Genomic DNA, 7,708 nt, shown 5'->3' on the forward strand with positions numbered 1-7,708 from the left:
TGATACCCAATATGATGGAACATGTAAAAGCAGTTCTTCAGAAGGCTTGGAGAAAGATGATGAATCCTCTTCACCCCACAAGGTCCTTGCTCTAACTTGGCCTGTGATATGGGTACAACATGCATATAATGTCCTGGAGTGTATCTACTCTGTTGCAATGCCATATGCTTAGCATGCTGATCATGCATGTAAATATGTCATGCCTTCCTGTTTTTCAGTACCTATTCCATTCATGATAACATGTTTTCAAATTCAAGTACTGTCATTCTACTCTATCGCAATGCCATCTACTTAATTTGGACATCATGCTTCTGAATATCTTATGCATTGTTATTCATCAGTATGTACTTCATCTGTCTACCATACCATGTTTTTTTACATTGAAGTGTTGTTCTAGTGCTCTGTTGCAATGTCATCTTACTTTCCCAATCATACATGTGTGTGTTGCCTTAGTTATTTCTGTTCGTATTCCGCTAGCATACAGTTTTACATTCAACTAGTGTTTTTTTCTTTGTTGTCCGGTCGTATCCCTAGCTCTTACACCATACTCCCTCCGTCCGGATTACATGTTGCCGAAATGGATAAAAAAGGATGTATCTAACTGACATACGCCTAGACCCATCCATTTTTTCCAGATGGAGGGAATACATGTCAATATGCCATGCCTTTCTATTCTTCAGTACCTATTCCATATCTCTGCTGTAGCATATTTTATAATTAAAGCACCATTCTTCTATACAAGGCATGCAAGGGGAAGACGACTATGTTAGAATCTGAAGGATTACAAACAAGGACTTTGCAACAGATCTAAACGCCAGGAGATAATAAACCAACTCCAGTTTTTATAGATACTGCTCTAGTACAGAGAAACCCAACTCCTACTGATAATAAGCAGATTCCAGTGGCCAAAGAACTAGTCCGCTCCAGTCCAACAAAAATATGTCAACTCCATTCTAAGAAGCGTGTGCGGATCCTTGCATCATGAAATTTTATAGCATGCTGATCATATTTTCTACATGTTTCTTACCCATCTCTCTTTTAGAAAATAAGCTTAACAGATAGAAGAATTTCTGCACTGGTATCGTATGTGAGGAAAGATTTTCGCAGGAATTCTCTGTGCTCCAATGCAGATGTAAGTACCTGTTGTATATCACTATATTTTTACATCAGCACGTATTTTGTTAATCGGCGTGAATCCAACCTTTATGTGATGTAAATTCAGTTGTAGCAAAATGTATGATTAAAGGCCACAATGTTGATTTTTGTAAGGAAAACTGCCTGGTAGTTTTGCATCCTGAGCTGCATAAGTGTACTATCTCATATCAGTGGTTTTGAATACTTTGGTTCTGCAGTGGGTTTTCAGTGTTTTTTAGTGTGTTGTGCTGTCTTATCCCTAGCTCTTACATCATACTCCCTCCGTCCGGATTACATGTCGCAGAAATGGATAAAACTGGATGTATCTAGAACTGAAATACGCCTAGACCATCCATTTATTTCTGAATGGAGGGAATACATGTCAATATCTCATGCCTTTCTATTCTTCAGTACCTATTCCATCTCTGTTGTAGCATGTTTTATAACTGAATCACCATTCTTCTATACAAGGCATGCAAGGGGAAGACGGCTATGTTAGAATCTGAAGGGTTATAAACCAGGTCTTTGCAAAAGATCCAAACAGCAGGAGATAATAAACCAACTCCATTTTTCATAGATACTGCTCCAGCACAGAGAAACCCAACTCCCACTGATAATAAGCAGATTCCAGTGGCCAAAGAACTAGTCCGCTCCAGTCCAGCAAAAGAATGTCAACTCCATTCTAAGAAGCGTGTGCGTATCCTCGCATCATGAAATTTTATAGCATTCTGATCATATTTTCTACATGTTTCTTACCTATCTCTGTTTTAGAAAATAAGGTTAAATGATAGAGGACTTCCTCCATTGGGATTGTATTCGAGGAAAATATCTTGCGGGAATTCTCTGTGCTCCAATGCTGATGTAAGTACCTGTTGTATATCACTATATTTATACATCAGCATGTATTTTGTTAATCGGTGTGAATCTAACCTTTATCTGATCTAAAATTAGTTGTAGCAAAATGTTCAAGGCGCCAATGTTGATTTTTGTAAGGAAAACTGCCTGGTAGTTTTGCATACTGAGCTGCATGAGTGTACTATCTCATATCACGCACATTACTGAATTGTAGTGCTTCTCTGGTTGCCCATTCATTCGTTGTGTCAATGTTGCTTTCGTATTCCCTTACCTGGCTGATGATAGCTGTGCCATATTGTGTTAATTTGGTGTAGGCTAGTTGCCCAAACGTTTGTTGTGTCAATGTTGCTTTCCTATTATCTGACTTGGCCAATGATAGCAATGCTAGTGTGTTAATTTTGTGCAGGCTGCTGAAGATAAGAAGACAAACTCTGAAAACAGCAAGGAAACTTGTTGGGGATATAACTATTGAGTATAAACCGCCCAGGAGGGGCCGGCTTATACTCATAAGGAGTCATCCGCATTGAAGCCCATGAAGACAAGGAGTATGGCGCTTTAATACAGAGACTTAAAGGCCCAAGGCCCAAAGGCGGATTAGGGACCATAGGCATAAACCGCCATGTAATATGTAACTTGTGTTGTAAGGTAGTAGAAAGTAGAAACCGAGCCGGACACAAGTATGAGCCGGCATCGTGATTCTGTAAACCGTCGGGCGTCAACCTGTGTATATAAAGGGACGACCCGGCGGCGATTCAAGGACAAGAAACAACAACTCGAGAGCCAAGTAAAGCGGATTCGCTCCCTGATCATCGAGACCCCATCAATTCCACCACAACTGGATTGTAGGCTTTTACCTTCACCGCAAGGGGCCGAACCAGTATAAACTCCCCGTGTCCTTTGTCCGGTTTAACCCCTTTAAGCTAATCTCGTTGCGATGGCTCCACGACTAAGTCCTCACACTAGGACATCTGCCGTGACAAATCCACGACAGTTGGCGCCCACCGTGGGGCTAGCGCACGATGGTTTCGAGTTCTTAAAGGGCAACTTCGAAGGACTCAAGGGATACGCCGTGGGCCGGATGACCAAGAGTCATCGCGGCAAGCTCTACATCGACGACGCAGGCTGGGGCCTCGACGCCAGCTCAATTGAGTACGGGTATCGGGTCCCCTTTGGAGGAATTCACGTCTTCATCGGCAAGACCGGCGGACCGGGCCCTGAGCCGGACATCTGCACCGTCCTCGTCGAGACGGCTCAGCGTGCAAGTCCTGCCCGGGTTTAGCCCGCCATGAAGCGTGTGTTCGTAGGATTCATCAATGGTGCGGAGCCTGAACAGGTGTCTGATGGTGAGACAGTCGTTTATTCAGATGGCGAGTCATCCACCGGTGAGACCGAGTCACTGTACCAACTACAAGATGGCTGGTTTGGGGGCTGTTCCGATGGCGAGAATATTCCGGACCTCCTTGAACCGCCGAACCGGGTTGCGATCTTCATGGCCGGTACGCAGCCCACGTTGCAATCTTCAACTGCGGCAGTGATGACTTCCGGATCAGCAGCTGGGGCAGGAGGCCCCGCGCGCCGGCCTGCCCAAGTCTTGTCCGGTTTATTGGATGCCTGGACGACATTACTCAAGATCAGCATAACGCAGAGGTTGCAAAGCTACGTGATCAGATAGCTCAGGCTAAGGGGGACTTAGCGGCTGAGGAAACCAGGATGGCTGATGAGCGAGCCGCTTTAGATGCTCAGGCGCAGCAGATTCAGGCAGAAAATTACCGGCTCATGTTGGATCAAAATGCTTCAAACGACGTGGTGCAGAGAAGGCATCGGTCTCGACTGCCCCCGATTTATGAAGCAATGAATCTCTTAAACACACCAAGAGCGGGAACCAGTAATCCGGCAGCGGTAAACCGGATTGAAGCGCCAGGGACAGGAGCACCGGATCAGCCACGGGTGATGGACCCGCCTCGACGGACCCATGACCCGCCACAGTATATACCGGCGCCGCCGTGTCACTTCTCCACCCCTTTGGATAACCTGATCGGCGTGGCGTCGCGATTGGTAGCTATTCCAATGGAGGGCGAGTCCCCCGCAGCGGTTGAAACGCGGCGCGCCAGGGATCTTCTTCAAACGGCTATGGTTCAGCAGCAGGCATATTCATATAGAGACAGAATTCATACAACCCCACGCCCGAGCCGGAGTTACAGCAGACACATTGATGAACCGACTGTGTCAAGCAGCGCGCGAAACCGTGATGCCCCTCGAAGGCCTAATCCGGCTAGTGGTGTGGCAAATGCTCAGGATGTGGTGGATAACGATAGAGCGCGTCGAGAAGCCGAGTTAGCAGCACAGGACCGTTAGCTCACTCCGGTTCGTCCGACGAATTCTGTGGAACGAGGTCTGACTTTTAGCTCTTGGGGCGTGCCCTGTCTTACCCCGGCTTTGCATAATGTGCGGCTGCCCAAGGATTTCAAGGGTCCAAGTAAGGTGCCTAATTACACCGCTGATTTACCCCCTGAGTCATGGGTTGAAAGTTATGAGATGGCAATGGAGATGCTGGACGTGGATGAGGCGGCATGCGTGAAGTATTTCACCATGATGTTGGACGGAATGGCTCGCACTTGGCTGAAAAGTTTACCAGCTAACTCCATTGGATCATGGGCCGAGTTGAAGGCCCGGTTTATAGCAAACTTCAAGTACACGTGCAAGCAACCCATGTCAATTGTAGATTTAGCTGCCTGCATCCAGGAGGAAGGCGAGTCGACAACCCAATGGGTGCGCCGGGTTTCAGAGATCTTGCATTCATCGGACCGCATCAATGCTGACTCGGCATCTATAACATTGGAAGGTAATTGCCGGTTTAAGCCTTTGAAACTGAAGTTGGGACGGATCAAGCGTCACTGTAATGACATGGGAACACTTATGGCTGCTCTGGTTAAGTATGCCGATTCTGATAGTACCAAGGACCCCGAGTCTGACGATGAAAAGCCGGGGAAGGGAAAGAAGAACGGCAACACCAAGGGGCAGCAGCATAACCAGGCGGGCCACAGTAACAATGGTAAGCGTAAAGCAGATAGTAATTCAGATTTTGTGGCTAATACCAATACGCAGGGTAATGGTCAGCATCGTAAGGGTAAACTGCCCCCGCGGGGAGGAGAACCAAGTCCCAATCTGGAGCGCCTGAATTACCTGTTGAACCAGCCCTGCCCAAAGCACGGATCGCGGGACAAGCCGGCCACGCACCTCTGGAAGGATTGTTATATCATGCGAGAGTTCAAAAATTCAGATTTTTCTGGAATGATCATGGACCGTCCGGCGGTTCAGGACCCAGGTCCCATGGGCCGGGTTATGGTGGAGGTAATTCCGGCTCAGGATTCCAGGGTAATCAGGGTGGACATGGCAATCAAGGCAATCAGAGCAACCATGGTAGTTATAATCAGCAGCAGCAACAGTCAGGTTACCAGAGTCACCCGAAGTAGTTGAGTAGTGGGAAGTATCATGTATTCACCACTAGCCTGTGCAAGCGTGATCAGAAGCTTCATAAAAGGGGCAGTGAACTTCGTTGAACCGGCGGTGCCCCGTTACTTACGCTGGTCCGAACAGCCAATTGTGTGGAGTCCAGATGATCACCCTCCCCGGGTTGATATTCTAGGTCATCTGGCGTTGGTGGTGGCACCTCAGGTTGGAGGTTATAAGTTCACCAAGGCGCTCATGGATGGAGGGAGCAGTATCAACATCTTGTAGTATGAAACCTTCTGTCGTATGGGGTTAACAGATAAGAATCTTAAGCCGTCGAACTCCATTTTCCATGGTGTGGTACCTGGTAAATCGGCTTATCCAGTTGGTAAGATAGCCCTGGAGGTTGCTTTTCGAGATGATCATGACTCGAGATCAGAGACATTGACTTTTGAAGTGGTGAAAATCAAAAGCCCGTACCATGCCCTGTTTGGACGGCCGGCTTATGCTAAGTTCATGGCAAGGCCCTGTTATGTTTATGTGCAGCTCAAGATGCCGGGTTATAAGGGGACCATCAAAGTGCATGGAAGCCGTAAGATCGCTTTGGAGTGTGAGGAAGGTGATCCGGCCTATGCTGAGTCGGTTTGTGCAACAGAGGAATTAAAATTCTACAAGGACAATGTTGATCCGGTTGATATGACTTCTTTGAAAAAACCAACTACAGAACATGATCCGGCCTTGAACTTTAAATCGTCCGATGAGACCAAGCTAGTTGACTTCGTTCCTGGTGATTCATCCAAGCAGTTTAGCATCAGCGCTAACCTGGATCCGAAATAGGAAAGCGCGCTCATCGAGTTCATCTGTGAGAACCGGGACATCTTTGCATGGAAACCTTCTTACATGCCAGGTGTACCAAGAGAACTCGCTGAGCACACTCTTAATGTCGATCCCAAGTTTAAACCGGTCAAGCAGTTTCTCTGCCGCTTCAATGAAGAGAGACGCAAGGCCATTGGTGAGGAGGTAGCCCGGCTCTTGGCAGCAGGGTTTATTGTGGAGGTCTTTCATCCTGAGTGGTTAGCTAATCCGGTGCTGGTACTTAAGAAGAATGGCACTTGGCGTATGTGTGTGGACTACACAAATTTGAACAAAGCTTGTGCAGCTGATCCCTTTGCTCTCCCTCATATTGATCAAATAATTGATGCTACGACGGGCTGTGAGCGTTTGAGCTTTCTGGATGCTTATTCTGGTTATCATCAGATCAAAATGGCGGTTAAGGACCATGAGAAGACAGCCTTTATAACTCCCTTTGGAGCCTTCTGCTATGTATCTATGCCTTTTGGGCTCAAGAGTGCCCAGGCGACTTATCAGCGATGTGTGCAGAATTGTCTTCATAATCAGATTGGGCGCAATTTTCATGCTTATGTGGATGATATCGTGGCGAAATTCAAGAAAGCAGAGACGTTAATAGCTGATTTTAAGGAGACCTTTGACAATCTCCGGGTTTATAAGATGATGCTTAATCCGGCCAAGTGTGTCTTTGGTGTACCGACAGGCAAGCTCTTGGGTTTTCTGGTATCTAACAGAGGAATTGAAGCTAATCAGGAAAAGATCAAGGCTATTACGTCCCTAGCTAAACCGGCGTGTATCAACGATGTTCACCGTCTGGCGGGTCGTATTGCAGCACTAAGCCGGTTTATCAACCGGTTGGGAGAGAAGGCCATCCCTCTATATCAGATGATGAAAAAGACAGACAACTTTGTCTGGAGTGATGTTGCTAATGCGGCGTTTGAGGATCTGAAGAGGCAGTTAGCCGAACCGCCTGTTCTTGCTGCCCCCATTGATAAGGAACCATTGCTTTTATATGTGGCTGCTAACGCCCGGGCTGTCAGCGTGGCCATTGTGGTAGAGCGCAAGGAGGCAGGTAAGGAGTATCCGGTGCAACGGCTGGTTTATTACATCAGTGAGGTGCTTATTGAGTCAAAGCAGAGATACCCACATTGGGAGAAGGTTGTATATGGAGTTTTTATGGCAAGCCGAAAGCTTAAGCAATACTTTCAGGGCCATCCCATCACTATGGTCAGTTCTGCTCCTTTGGGAGATATCATCCAGAACAGGGAAGCGACTGGCCGGGTTGCTAAGTGGGCTATTGAGCTTGGGCCTCACGGGTTAAAATATATGCCTCGCATGGCTATCAAGTCCCAAGCGCTCGTGGATTTTATCAATGACTGGACATAGTTGCAGGCGCCGGAAGATAAACCGGATAACACAT

The sequence above is a fragment of the Aegilops tauschii genome, chromosome 1 (assembly GCF_002575655.3).
Source record: "Aegilops tauschii subsp. strangulata cultivar AL8/78 chromosome 1, Aet v6.0, whole genome shotgun sequence".
Taxonomy (NCBI): Eukaryota; Viridiplantae; Streptophyta; class Magnoliopsida; order Poales; family Poaceae; genus Aegilops; species Aegilops tauschii.